Raw genomic sequence first — 15,185 nt, 5'->3', positions numbered from 1 at the left:
GGTTGGGAAGATCCCCTGGAGAAGAGAATGTCAACTCACTCCAGTATTTTTGCCTGGGAAATTCCATGGACAGAGGAGCCTGGTGGGCTACAGTCCATGGGGTCAGAGTCAGCCACAGCTAAGCAACTAACACTAACTAAACTTTGATAAATGGCAACTACCAGTGTTTGTACCACATGGGGAGTTCCAGTTGGCTCCCATATCTCCAGGAGGCTGTCCAAGGTCAGCCTGTGGGTTTGGCTCAGGCTCCATTCAAATTATAGTCTCTGAGCTGGGACTTGGAGATTGAGATTTTGTCCATTCCACTTAAGGTAGGACTCTGTATCCTACAGACCTCTCACTCTCCCCAAAATAAATCCTTCTGGCCTTCTAAAGCCAGGCAATGTAGGGGCTCACTTTCCAGTGTAAAATGCCTGGGCTGGAGAGCCCAGTGTGGGGCTTGGAATCCTCACTTCTTAGGGAGAAACTTTGTGATTGTAATCATCCTCCCATTTGTGTATCACCAACCCTGGGGTATGGGTCAAGATTATACTGTGTCTCTATTCCTCCTACCTGACTTGTTGGGGTTCATTCCTTATATCTTCAGGTGTGGGAAGTATTTTCTGCTAGTCCTCATGTTATTCTCATTGATGGCTGCTCTCTAAATAGTTGTAATGTTAGGAAGACTATGGTAGGACGTGAAATAAGGGTCTTCCTATACGACCATCTTGGCTGCTAAGTATTCCATATCACATTATTATTACTATAGATTATATAAGTATACTGTATACTACACGCCTTCATGGATCACAGCCTTGTTATGGCAAAGGGACTTGTATAACTCAATGAGGCTATCAGCCATGCTGAGTAGGGTCACACAGTTGGACGGGTGGAGAGTTCTGTCAAAATGTGGTTCACTGAAAAAGGGAATGGCAAACCACTCCAGTATTCTTGTCTTAAGAACCCCATGAACAGCATGAAAAGGCAAAAAGATATGACAGTGAAAGATGAGCTCCCCAGGTTAGTAGGTGTCCAACATGCCATTGGTGAAGACCGGAGAAATGGCTCCAGAAAAAATGAACCAGCTGGGCCAAAGAGGAAACATTCCTTAGTCATGGATGTGTCTGGTGGTGAAAGTGAGTTTTGATGCTATAAATAACAATTGCACAGGAACCTGGAATGTTAGGTCCACGAATCAAGGTCAATTGGACATGATCAAGCAGGAGATGGCAAAAGTGAATATCAACATCTTAGGAATCAGCGAACTAAAATTGATTGGAATGGGTGAATTTAATTCAGATGACCATATTTACCACTGTGGGCAAGAAGAGATGGAGTAGGCTTAATAGTCAACAGAAGAGTCTCAAAGGCAGTTCAGTTCAGTCACTCAGTCATGTCCGCCTCTTTGTGACCCCATGAATCGCAGCACACCAGGCCTCCCTGTCCATCACCAACTCCCAGAGCCCACCCAAACCCATGTCCATCGAGTCGGTGATGCCATCCAGCCATCTCATCCTCTGTCATCCCCTTCTCCCCTTGCCCCCAATCTTTCCCAACATCAGGGTCTTTTCCAATGAGTCAACTCTTCGCATGAGGTGGCCAAAGTATTGGAGTTTCCGCTTCAACATCCATCCTTCTAGTGAACACCCAGGACTGATCTCCTTTAGGATGGACTGGTTGGATCTCCTTGCAGGCCAGGGGACTCTCAAGAGTCTTCTCCAACACCACAGTTCAAAAGCATCAATTCTTCGGTGCTCAGCTCTATTTATAGTCCAACTCTCACATCCATACATGACCACTGGAAAAACCATAGCCTTGACTAGACAGACCTTTATTGGCAAAGTCAGTATTTGGGTGAAATCTCAAAAATGACAGAATGATCTCATTTCATTTCCAAGACAAACCATTGAACATCACAGTAAGCCAAGTCTATGCCCCAAACACTATTGCTAAAGAAGCTGAAGCTGACCAATTCTATGAAGACCTAAGACCTTCTAGAACTAATACTAAAAAAAAAAAAAAAAGTCCTTTTCATCATAGAGGACTGGAATGTGAAAGTAAGAAGTCAAGAGATACCTGGAAAAACAGGCAAGTTTTGCCTTGGAATACAAAATGAAGCAAGGCACGAACTCACAGAGTTTTGTCAAGAGAATGCACTGATCATAGCCAACACCCTCTTCCAACAACACAGGAGATAATTCTACATATGGACATCACCAGATGGTTAATAATGAAATGAGATTGAGTATATTCTTTGCAGCCGAAGATGGAGACGCTCTACACAGTCAGCAGAAACATAACTGGGAACTGACTGTGCCTCAGATCATGATCCCTTATTGCAAAATTCAGGTTTAAATTGAAGAAAGCAGGGAAAATCACTAGGCCATTCAGATATGACGTAAATCAAATTTCTTATGATTATACAGTAGAGGTGATGAATATATTCAAGGGATTAGATATGGTAGAAGGAGTGCCTAAAGAACTATGGATGGAGGTTCAGAACATTGTACAGGAAGTGGTGACCAAAGCCATCACAAAGAAAAAGAAAGGAAAGAAAGCAAAATGGTCGTCTGAGGAGGCCTTACAAATAGCTGAGAAAAGAAGAGAAGTGAAAGATAAGGGAGAAAGGGAAAGATATACCAACTAAAAGCAGAGTTCCAGAGAATAGCAAGGAGGGATAATAAAGCCTTCTTAAGTGAACAATGCAAAGAAATAGAGGAAAATAATAGAATGGGAAAGATTAGAGATCTCTTTGAGAAAATTGGAGATATCAAGGGAACATTTCATGCAAAGATAGGCACAATAAAGGACAGAAATGGTATGGACCTAACAGAAACAGAAGATATGAAGAAGAGGTTTCAAGAATACACAGAAAAACTATACAGAAAATATGATAATTATCCTGGTAAAAACGATGGCATGGTCACTCGTCTAGAGTCAGATATCCTGGAATATGAAGTTAAGTGGACCTAAGGAAGCATTACTATGAACAAAGCCAGTGGAGGTGATGAAATTTCAGCTGAGCTTTCAAATCCTTAGATAAGGCTGTTAAAGTGCTGCACTCAATATGTCAGTAAATTTAGAAAACTCAGCTGTGGCCACAGGAGTCAGTTTTTATTCTAATCCCCAAAAAGTACCAAGCTAAATAATGTGCAAAGTACTGTAAAATTGTGCTTATTTCACTAGAAAAGTAACTCTCAAAATTCTTCAATCTAGACTTTAAATGTATGTGAACGAAGAACTTCCAGATATACAAGCTAGATTTAGAAAAGTCAGAGGAACCAGAGACCAAATTACCAATATTTGTTGGGTTGTAGGGAAAGCACAGGAATTCCAAAAAAACATTTACCTCTGCTTCATTGACTATGCTACAACCTGTGACTGTGTGGATCACAATAAACTGGAAAACTCTTAAAGAGATGGAAATACCATACAATCTTACCTTGCATCCAAGAAACCTGTACACAAGTCAAGAAAAAAAAATTTAGAACCAGACATAGAGCAATGGACTGGTTCCATATTGAGAAAGGAGTACATAAAGGCAGTATATTGTCATGCTGCTTATTTAATTTATATGCAGAGTACATCTTGGAAAACGCTGAATGAATCACAAGCTGGAATCAAGATTTCCAAGAGAAATATCAACAACCTCAAATACGCAGATGATACCACTTTAATGGTAGAAAGTGGAGAGGAAATAAAGAGCCTCTTGATGAAAGTGAAAGAGCAGATTGAAAAAGCTGGCTTAAAACTCAACATTCAGGGAGGGGCATTCCTAAGATGGTGGAGGAATAGGATGGGGAGACCACTTTCTCCCCCACAAATTCATCAAAAGAACATTTAAATGCTGAGTAAATTCCACAAAACAACTTCTGAATGCTGGAAGAGGATATCAGGCACCCAGAAAAGCAGCCCAGTGTCTTCGAAAGAAGGTAGGGAAAAATAAAAAGACAAAAAAAGAGACAAAAGTGGTAGGGATGGAGCTCCATCCTGGGAAGGGAGTCTTAAAAAGAGAGAGGTTTCTAAACACCAGGAAACACTCTCACTGCCGAGTCTGTGGCTAGCCTTGGAATCACAGAGGGCAACATAAGTGTGAAGAAAAATAAATAATTAAAACACACAGATTACGTGCCCAAATGTAACTCCCCCAGTGGAGAAGCAGCGCAGACACCTGCAACCACCACTAGCAAGTGGGGGCTGGGCAGGGAGGCACGGGCTACATTGCTTAGAGTAAGGACCAGGCCTGAGCGCCCCGAGGGCAATCTGAGGGAACTAACTTGGGCTAGCAAACCAGACTGTGGGATAGCTACCACATGAAAAGCCCTAACTAAGAAACCGCCAGGCCTGCTCACAGAACAAAGGACTGAACAAAGCTAGCCTGCTGCAGACCATCCCCCTCTGATGACAGACAGCCAGAGCTGGAAGGGGGCAATCGCAGCCCCAGAGAGGCATTATCTACAAAACTGCAAGCAGGCTTCTTTGCTAACTAAGACTTCTTGGGGTTCTGGATGGTCAACATCCGCCTGAGAAGGTGCACTGGTTGTACACCCAGAAAACCGAGATGAAGGAATGGGGGAGGCGATAAGTCACAGCAACCGTGCATGCCAAACACCTCATCACCTGAGCTGCTTGGACCTGGGAAGGGCAGAAAACTCAGGCCCACCCGAGTCTGCGCCTCTGAGGACTACCCAAGTGCCTGAACCTGAGTGGCTTAGACCTGGGAGGTGCGTGCAGCCCAGGGCTGGCCTTCAATTGTTCCCAGTGAGCAACCTAGAGCCTGAGCAGTGTGGGCAGGGAGGGCACATGTGCCGTGAGCAAAGGCAGGCCCAGTGTGGCTGAGACACTGCGAGCACACACCAGTGTTATTTGTTTGCAGTGTCCCTCCCTCCCCACAGTGCGACTGAACAAGTGAGCCTAAAAAAGTGTCCACCACCGCCCCCTTGTGTCAGGGTGGAAATCAGACAATGAAGAGACCAGCAAACAGAAGAAGCTAAAACAGAGGGAACCGCCTTGAAAGTGACAGATGAAGTAGATTAAAACCCTGTAGTTAGTACCAACTACATAGGAAGGGGCCTATAGATCTTGAGAAATATAAGCCAGACCAAGGAACTATCTGAAAATGAACTGACCCCACACTGCCCACAACACCACCAGAGAAAGTCCTAGATATATTTTTACTATTTTTACTATCATTTTTTTTTTTAATTTTTTAAAAATTTTGAAGTCCTCTATTACTCCTTTAATTTTCATTTTTATAACCTACTATCACTTTACAAAAAAAAAGAGACCCTATTTTTTAAAGCAAATTTCATATACATATATATATATATATATATTTATAATTTTGTGACTTTTTTTTTTTTATTTTCTTTAATGTTGTATTTTTGAAAATCCAACCTCTACTCTAGATTTTTAATCTTTGCTTTTTGGTATTTGTTATCAATTTTGTACCTTTAAGAACCCAATCTTCATTACCATTTTTACTTGGGAGCAAGATCGCTGGCCTGATTGCTCTCTCCCCATTTGGACTCTCCTTTTTCTCCACCAGGTCGCCTTTATCTCCTCCCTCCCCCTTCTCTTCTCTACCCAACTCGGTGAATCTCTTTGTGTGTTCCAGACGGTGGAGAACACTTAAGGAACTGATTATTGGCTGGATCTGTCTCTCTCCTTTTGATTCCTGCCTTTGTCCTCTTGGCCACATCTATTTCCTTCCTCCATCTTCTCTTCTCTATATAACTCCATGAACATCTCTGAGTGGTCCAGACTGTGGAGCACACATAAGGAAGTGATTACTGGCTAGCTTGCTCTCTCCTCTTTTGATTCCACCTCATCTCATTCGGGTCACCTTTAACACCCTCCTCCCTCTTCTCTTCTCCATGTAAATCTTTGAACCTCTCTGGGTGTCCCTCACTGTGGAGAAACTTTTCATCTTTAACCTAGATGTTTTATAAACGGTGCTGTATAGATGGAGAAGTCTTGAGACTACTGTAAAAATAAGACTGAAAACCAGAAGCAGGTGGCTTAAGTCCAAATCCTGAGAACACCAGAGAACTCCTGACTCCAGGGAATATTAATTGACAGGAGCTCATCAAAAGCCTCCATACCTACGCTGAAACCAAGCACCACCCAAGGGCCAACAAGTTTCAGAGCAAGACATACCACACAAATTCTCCAGCAACACAGGAACACAGCCCTGAGCTTCAATATACAGGCTGCCCAAAGTTACTCCAAACCCATTGACATCTCATAACTCCTTACTGGACACTTCACTGCACTCCAGAAAGAAGAAATCCAGCACCACCCACCAGAACACTGACACAAGCTTCCTTAACCAGGAAACCTTGACAAGCCACCCGTACAACCCGACCCACAGAGAGGAAACTCCACAATTAAGAGGACTCGACAAACTGCCAGAATACAGAAAGGCCACCCCAAACATGGCAATATAAACAACATGAAGAGACAGAGGAATACCCAGCAGGTAAAGGAACATCATAAATGCCCACCAAGCCAAACAAAAGAGGAAGAGATAGGGAATCTACCTGATAAAGAATTCCAAATAATGATAGTGAAAATGATCCAAAATCTTGAAATCAAAATGGAGCTACAGATAAATAGCCTGGAAACAATGATTGAGAAGATGCAAGAAAGGTTTAACAAGGACCTAGAAGAAATAAAAAAGAGTCAATATATAATGAACAATGCAATAAATGAGATCAAAAACACTCTGGAGGCAACAAATAGTAGAATAAGGGAGGCAGACAATAGGACTAGTGAAGTAGAAGATAGAATGGTAGAAATAAATGAATCAGAGAGGAAAAAAGAAAAACGAATTAAAAGAAATGAGGACAATCTCAGAGACCTCTGGACAATATTAAACACCCTAACATTCGAATCATAGGAGTCCCAGAAGAAGAAGACAAAAAGAAAGGCCATGAGAAAATACTTGAGGATCTAATAGTTGAAAACTTCCTTAAAATGAGGAAGGAAATAATCACCCATGTCCAAGAAATTCAGAGAGTCCCAAACAGGATAAACCCAAAGTGAAACACCCCAAGACACATATTAATCAAATTAACAAAGGTCAGACACAAAGAACAAATATTAAAAGCAGCAAGGGAAAAACAACAAATAACACACAAGGGAATTACCATAAGGATAACAGCTGATCTTTCAATAGAAACTCATCAGGGCAGGAGGAAATGGCAGGACATACTTAAAATGATGAAAGAAAATAACCTACAGCCCAGATTACTGTACCCAGCAAGGACCTCATTCAAGTACGAAGGAGAAATCAAAAGCTTTACAGACAAGTAAAAAGAATTTGGTGAGAGAATTCAACACCACCAAACCAGCTCTCCAACAAATGCTAAAGGATCTTCTCTAGATCAGAAACACAAAAAGGGTGTATAAACTCCAACCCAAGACAATAAAGTAAATGGCAACAGGATCATACTTATCAATAATTACCTTAAACGTAAATGGGTTGAATGCTTCAATCAAACGACAAAGACAGGATGAATGGATAAAAAAACAAGACCCCTATATATGTTGTCTACAAGAGACCCACCTCAAAACAGGGGACACATACAGACTGAAAGTGAAGGGCTGGAAAAAGATATTCCACGCAAATAGAGACCAAAAGAAAGCAGCAGTAGCAATACTCATATCAGATTAAATAGCCCTTAAAACAAAGGCTGTGAAAAGAGACAAAGAAGGACACTACATAATGATCAAACGATCAATCCAAGAAAAAGATATAACAATTATAAATATATATGCACCCAACATAGGAGCACCACAATATGTAAGACAAATGCTAACAAGTATGAAAGGGGAAATGAACAATAACACAATAATAGTGGGAGATTTTAATACCCCATTCACATCTATGGATAGATCAAATAAACAGAAAATTAACAAGGAAACACAAACTTTAAATGATACAATAGACCAGCTAAACCCAATTGATATCTATAGGACATTTTACCACAAAACAATGAATTTCACCATTTTCTCAAGCTCACATGGAACCTTCTCCAGGATAGATCACATCCTGGGCCATAAAGCTAGCCTTGGTAAATTCAAAAAATTGAAATCATTCCAAGCATCTTTTCTGACAACAATGCAGTAAGATTAGATCTCAGTTACAGGAGAAAAACTATTAAAAATTCCAACATATGGAGGCTGAACAACACGCTGCTGAATAACCAACAAATCACAGAAGAAATTTTAAAAAAATCAAAATATGCATAGAAACGAATGAAAATGAAAACACAAAACCCAAAACCTGTAGAACACTGTAAAAACAGTGCTAAGGGGAAGGTTCATAGAAATGCAGGCTTCCATCGAGAAACAAGAAAAAAAATCAAATAAATAACCTAACTCTACACCTAAAGCAACTAGATAAGGAAGAAATTAAGAACCCCGGGGTTAGTAGAAGAAAAGAAATCTTAAAAATTAGGGCAGAAATAAATGCAAAAGTAACAAAAGAGACCATAGCAAAAATCAACAAAGCCAAAAGCTGCTTCTTTGAAAGGATGAATAAAATTGACAAACCATTAGCCAGACTCATCAAGAAACAAGGGGAGAAAAATCAAATCAATAAAATTAGAAATGAAAATGGAGAGATCACAACAGACAACACAGAAATGCAAAGCATCATAAGAGACTACTATCTGCAATTATATGACAATAAAATGGACAACTTGGAAAAAATAGGCAAATTCTAAAAAAGTACAACTTTCCAAAACTGAACCAGGAAGAAATAGAAAATCTTAACAGACCCATTGCAAGCACAGAAATTGAAACTGTAATGAGAAATCTTCCAGCAAACAAAAGCCCAGGTCCAGATGGCTTCACAGCTGAAGTCCACCAAAAATTTAGAGAAGAGCTAACACCTATCCTACTCAAACTCTTCCAGAAAATTGCAGAGGAAAGTAAACTTCCAAACTCATTCTATGAGGCCACCATCACCCTAATACCAAAACCAGACAAAGATGCCACACACAAAAAGGAAAACTACAGGCCAATATCACTGATGAACATAGATGCAAAAATCCTTAACAAAATTCTAGCAAACAGAATCCAACAACACATTAAAAAGATCATACACCATGACCAAGTGGGCTTTATCGCAGAGATGCAAGGATTCTTCAACACCCACAAATCAATCAATGTAATACACATAAAAGCCATATGATTATCTCAATAGATGTAGAGAAAGCCTTTGACAAAATTCAAAATCCATTTATGATAAAAACTCTCCAGAAAGCAGGAATAGAAGGACCATACTTCAACATAATAAAAGCTATATATGACAAACCCGGAGAAGGCAATGGCACCCCACTCCAGTACTCTTGCCTGGAAAATCCCATGGACGGAGGAGCCTGGTAGACTGCAGTCCATGGGGTTGCTAAGAGTCGGACACGACTGAGCGACTTCACTTTCACTTTTCATGCATTGGAGAAGGATATTGCAACCCACTTCAGTGTTCTTGCCTGGAGAATCCCAGGGACGGGGGAGCCTGGTGGGCTGCCGTCTATGGGGTCGCACAGAGTTGGACATCACTGAAGCGACTTAGCAGCAGCAGCAGCATGACAAACCCACAACAAACATTATCCTAAATGGTGAAACACTGAAAGCATTTCCCCTAAAGTCAGGAACAAGACAAGGGTGTGCACTTTCACCACTACTATTCAACATGGTTTTGGCCACAGCAATCAGAGCAGAAAAAGAAATAAAAGGAATCCAAATTGGAAAAGAAGAAGTAAAACTCTCACTGTTTGCAGATGACATGATCCTCTACATAGAAAACCCTAAAGACTCTACCAGGGAATTACTAGAGCTAATCAATAAATACAGTAAAGTTTCAGGATATAAAATCAACACACAGAAATCCCTTGCATTCCTATACACTAATAATTAGAAAATAGAAAGAGAAATTAAGGAAATAAATCCATTCACCATTGCAATGAAAAGAATAAAATACTTAGGAATGTATCTACCTAAAGAAACTAAAGACCTATATATAGAAAACTATAAAACACTGGTCAAAGAAATCAAAGAGGACACTAATAGATGGAGAAATATACCATGCTCATGGATCAGAAGAATCAATATAGGGAAAATGAGTATACTATGCAAAGCAATCTATAGATTCAATGTAATCCCTATCAAGCTACCAATGGTATTTTTCACAGAGCTAGAACAAATAATTTCATAATTTGTATGGCAATACAAAAAAACCTCGAATAGCAAAAGCAATCTTGAGAAACAAGAATGGAACTGGAGGATTCAACCTGCCTGACTTCAGGCTCTACTACAAAGCCACAGTCATCAAGACAGTATGGTACTGGCACAAAGACAGAAATATAGATCAATGGAACAAAATAGAAAGCCCATAGATAAACCCACGCACCTATGGACACCTTACCTTTGACAAAGGAAGCAAGAATATACAATGGAGAAAAGACAATCTCTTTAACAAGTGGTGCTGGGAAAACTGGTCAACCACTTGTAAAAAAATTAAACTAGAACACTTTCTAACACCATACACAAAAATAAACTCAAAATGGATTAAAGATCTAAATGTAAGAACAGAAACTATAAAACTCTTAGAGGAGAACATAGGCAAAACTCTCTCTGACATAATCACAGCAGGATCCTCTAGGACCCGCCTCCCAGAATATTGGAAATAGAAGCAAAAATAAACAAATGGGACCTAATTAAAATTAAAAGCTTCTGCACAACAAAGGAAACTGTAAGCAAGGTGAAAAGACAGCCTTCAGAATGGGAGAAAATAATAGCAAATGAAGCAACTGACAAACAACTAATCTCAAAAATATAGAAGCCAGTCTTGCAGCTCAATTACAGAAAAATAAACGACCCAATCAAAAAATGGGCCAAAGAACTAAATAGACATTTCTCCAAAGAAGACATACAGATGGCTAACAAACACATGAAAAGATGTTCAACATCATTCATTATCAGAGAAATGCAAATCAAAACCATGATGAGGTACCATTTCACGCCAGTCACAATGGCTTCTATCCAGAAGTCTACAAGCAATAAATGCTGGAGAGGGTGTGGAGAAAAGGGAACCCTCTTACACTGTTGGTGGGAATGCAAACTAGTACAGCCACTATGGAGAACAGTGTGGAGATTCCTTAAAAAACTGGAAATAGAACTGCCTTATGACCCAGCAATCCCACTGCTGGGCATACACACTGAGGAAACCTGAATTGAAAGAGACACGTGCACTGCAGTGTTCATCACAGCACTGTTTATAATAGCCAGGACATGGAAGCAACCTAGATATCTATCAGCAGATGAATGGATAAGAAAGCTGTGGTACATATATACAATGGACTATTACTCAGCCATTAAAAAGAATATATTTGAATCAGTTCTAATGAGGTGGATGAAACTGGAGCCTATTATACAGAGTGAAGTAAGCCAGAAAGAAAAACACCAATATGGTATACTAATGCATATATATATATATGGAATTTAGAAATTTGGTAATGATAACCCTGTATGCAAGACTGCAAAAGAGTCACAGATATATAGAACAGTCTTTTGGACTCTGTGGGTGAGGGAGAGGTTGGGATGATTTGGGAGAATGGCATTGAAACATGTATATTATCATATGTGAAATGAATCGCCAGTCCAGGTTTGATACAGGATCCTTGGGGCTGGGGCACTGGGATGACCCGGAGGGATGGTACGGGGATGGAGGTGGGAGGGGGGTTCAGGATGGGGAACACTTGTACGCCCATGGCAGATTCATGTTGATGTGTAGCAGAACCGATACAGTATTGTAAAGTAATTAGCTTCCAATTAAAATAAATAAATTTAAATTAAAAAGAAAAAAAGATATATACTATGAAGTTAGTTACAGAGTGACTGTACAATATAATCTCTAGAATGCCCAAGGTATAAATAAATGTGTATTCATCTGAAGATTAAAAAAAAAAAAACCTCAACATTCAAAAAAGGAAGATCATGGCAGCCAGTCTCATCACTTCTTGGCAAATAGATATGGAAAATGTGAAAACAGTGTCAGGTTTCCTTTCTTGGATTCCAAAATCAATGTGAACTGTGACTGTATCCATGAAATTAAAAGACACTTGCTCCTTGGAATAATAGCTATGACAAGACTAGACTGTGTATTAGAAAGCACAGACATCACTTTGTCAACAAAGGTCCATATAGCCAAAGCTATGATTTTTCCATTAGTCATGTATGGATGTGAAAGTTGGGCTATAAAGAAGGCTAGTACGAAGAATTGATGCTTTCAAACTGGTGCTGGAGAAGACTCTTGAGAGTCCCTTGGACAGCAAGGAGAGCACACCAGTTAATCCTAAAGGAAATCAACCCTGAATATTCTCTGGAAGGACTGATGCTAAAGCTGAAGCTCCAATACTTTGGACACCTGACTCAAAGCGCCAAGTCATTGGAAAAGATTCTGATGCTGGTAAGGTTTGAGGGCAAGAGGAGAAGGGGACAACAGAGGATAAGATAGTCAGATGGCATTGCTGACTCAATGGATATGAGTTTGAGCAAACTCCAGGAGATAGTGAAGGACAGGGCAGCCTGGCGTGCTGCAGTTCATGGAATCACAAAGAGCAGGACATGACTTAGTGACTGAACAACAACAATGAACAAGTAAGGAGTCTGGTGAGGTGCTCTGTGATGTCCTTCCCTGCTATGTAGAGCTTCGTGACAGCATGAGGCAGGGAATAACCCTCAAAGATGGGGACAGTGCAAATGATCCCATCCCCACTGTCCAACACTAGGCCTGTGACAGAGGCAGAGGCATAGAGTGCTACAACCGTGTGTTTGGACAGGCAGAAAGCAGGCACATTGAAGATCTCAAATTTCACTTCTGTTGTCTTCTCTTGAGTCTCCCTTGGATTCGAGGAGGGCTCAGTCATGAGCACAGTCATTGAAAGGGTTTTACTCCCAGTTCCCACTCAAAACGTTATTTCCAGGGTTTCTCCATGTCATTTCATCCCCTTACCAGTTCAAGTTCAATCAGTTCAGTTCAGTTACTGAGTCGTGTCCGACTCTTTGTGACCCCATGAATTGTAGCACACCAGGCCTCCCTGTCCATCACCGAGTCCTGGAGTCCACTCAAACTCATGTCCATCGAGTCGGTGATGCCATCTAGACATCTCATCCTCTGTCTTCCCCTTCTCCTCCTGCCCCCAATCCCTCCCAGCATCAGGGTCTTTTCCAATGAGTCAACTCTTCGCATGAGGTGGCCAAAGTATTGGAGTTTCACCTTCAACATCAGTCCCTCCAATGAACACCCAGGACTGATCTCCTTTAGGATGGACTGGTTGGATCTTCTTGCAGTCCAAGGGACTCTCAAGAGTCTTCTCCAATGCCACAGTTCAAAAGCATCAATTCTTTGGCGCTGAGCTTTCTTCACAGTCCAAATCTCTCATCCATACATGACTACTGGAAAAACCATAGCTTTAAGTAGCTGGACCTCTGTTGGAGAAGTAATGTCTCTGCTTTTTAATATGCTATCTAGGTTGGTCATAACTTTCTAGGGTAGTACAAATGCAAGGTTTCATACTTCCACAAGCCTTCTTCCCCTACAAAGTACTTTTTCTGATTATCTCTTGTCAAAGATATTTTAAATTTCGGATGCCCTACCAGAGAGATGAGGAAATAATGGCATCCAGTCTCTCCAGACTGGCCTACTTTGGAGAGTCCAGATCCATTGTCAAAAATTATAGGCTGGAATATCTAATATATATGATTTGAACATGTCAACAGCATGCTCTTTCAAACCTCAACAAAATAAAGAACACTTAGCCATTTTGTGAGACAATAGGCACTGCTTGGAATTTAAACAGCCACAGGATTCCCAAGTTCTCAAGTTATCACCCAGGTGGAGCTAGAAGGCTGTTGCCAGTGCATAGAGTCCTCAACCCATGAATCTTGTCTCCTTTCAGACATCCTAGGGCTTGCTGAGGTGATCTCAGTGATAATTACCCATTGTGTAATAACCTAGCCAATGCAACAATTGTCCTCAGAGAACATCACAGGGTATTTAAGCCTGGGGTCTCTGAGCCACAAAACTTCCCTGCTTGGTAAAGCATGAAGCAGAAGAAGGCAAATTGTATCTATGAACAGCTTTGATAAGTCTGTGAACATGAAACAGATACCTGGCTTTAGTACCAAGTGAAACTACCAAGCCATGGACTTGGTCAAGAGAACTGATTTCTCTGCTCCATTTAGTCACTGTTTCTGAAATGATTAAAAGGCCTTTCCCTTGGGCAGAGGAGAAACTAAGCACCAGATACAGGTCTATATCTCAGTGGGGATGCCTGCAACTCAGTTCCAATAGGTTCAGAGTACATTTGTCCTTTTCTCCATCCTTACAATTATTTTTAAAAACTTATTTATTCTGGGTCATCTCAGTGCACCAGCCCCAAGCAAGAGGGACAGTACGGGGAGGGAGGTGGGACGGGGGGTTTAGGATGGGGAACACATGTATACCTGTGGCAGATCATGTTGATGTATGGCAAAACCAATACAATATTGTAAAGTAATTAACCTCCAATTAAAATAAATAAATTTATATATTAAAAAAACTTATTTATTGAAATAAATTTCACATCCTGTATAATTCGCCCACTGAAAACATGGATACCAGAGGGAAAAGGAGCGATGAGATGAATCAGGAGATTGGGACTGACGTATACACACTACTATGTATGAAACAGATAATGAATGAGAACCTACTACATAGCGTAGAGAACTCTACCAATGCTCTGTCATGATATAAATGGAAAGGAAATCCAAAAAAGAAGGAATATATGCATACAAATAGATGATTCACTTTGCTGTACAGCAGAAATTAACACAGCAATTTAAAGCAACTATACTCCAATAAAATAAATGAAAAATAAAATAGAAGAAATTATGTAAAGTTTAAAAATAAAATAAAATTAAAAAAATAATAAAAAAAGAAGAAAATATATACCACAGTGTTTAGTATATTTGCTGGTATGTGCAAACATCACAGATAAAAATTTAGACTTTTCTCATCACCTCAGAAAGAATGTTATACCCTTGGCCAACACCCTGTGTTCAAACCATTCCCCCTAAGGCGTAAGCAACTACTAATACATTTTCTGTCTTTATAGATTTACCACTTTTGCACATTTCTTATAAATGGAAACATA

General features: G+C 40.3%; 1 pseudogene; it reads right to left on the bottom strand.

Moving 5' to 3' along the window:
* Positions 1-12,620: 12,620 nt before the first annotated feature.
* On the bottom strand, positions 12,621-13,762 carry LOC102273345 (actin-related protein T2-like; annotated as a pseudogene).
* Between the last annotated feature and the right edge of the window lie 1,423 nt (positions 13,763-15,185).

This window comes from Bos mutus, chromosome X, assembly GCF_027580195.1.
Source record: "Bos mutus isolate GX-2022 chromosome X, NWIPB_WYAK_1.1, whole genome shotgun sequence".
Lineage (NCBI taxonomy): Eukaryota > Metazoa > Chordata > Mammalia > Artiodactyla > Bovidae > Bos > Bos mutus.
Note: the sequence above shows the minus strand (reverse complement) of the source record. Positions and strands in the feature narration are given on the sequence as shown.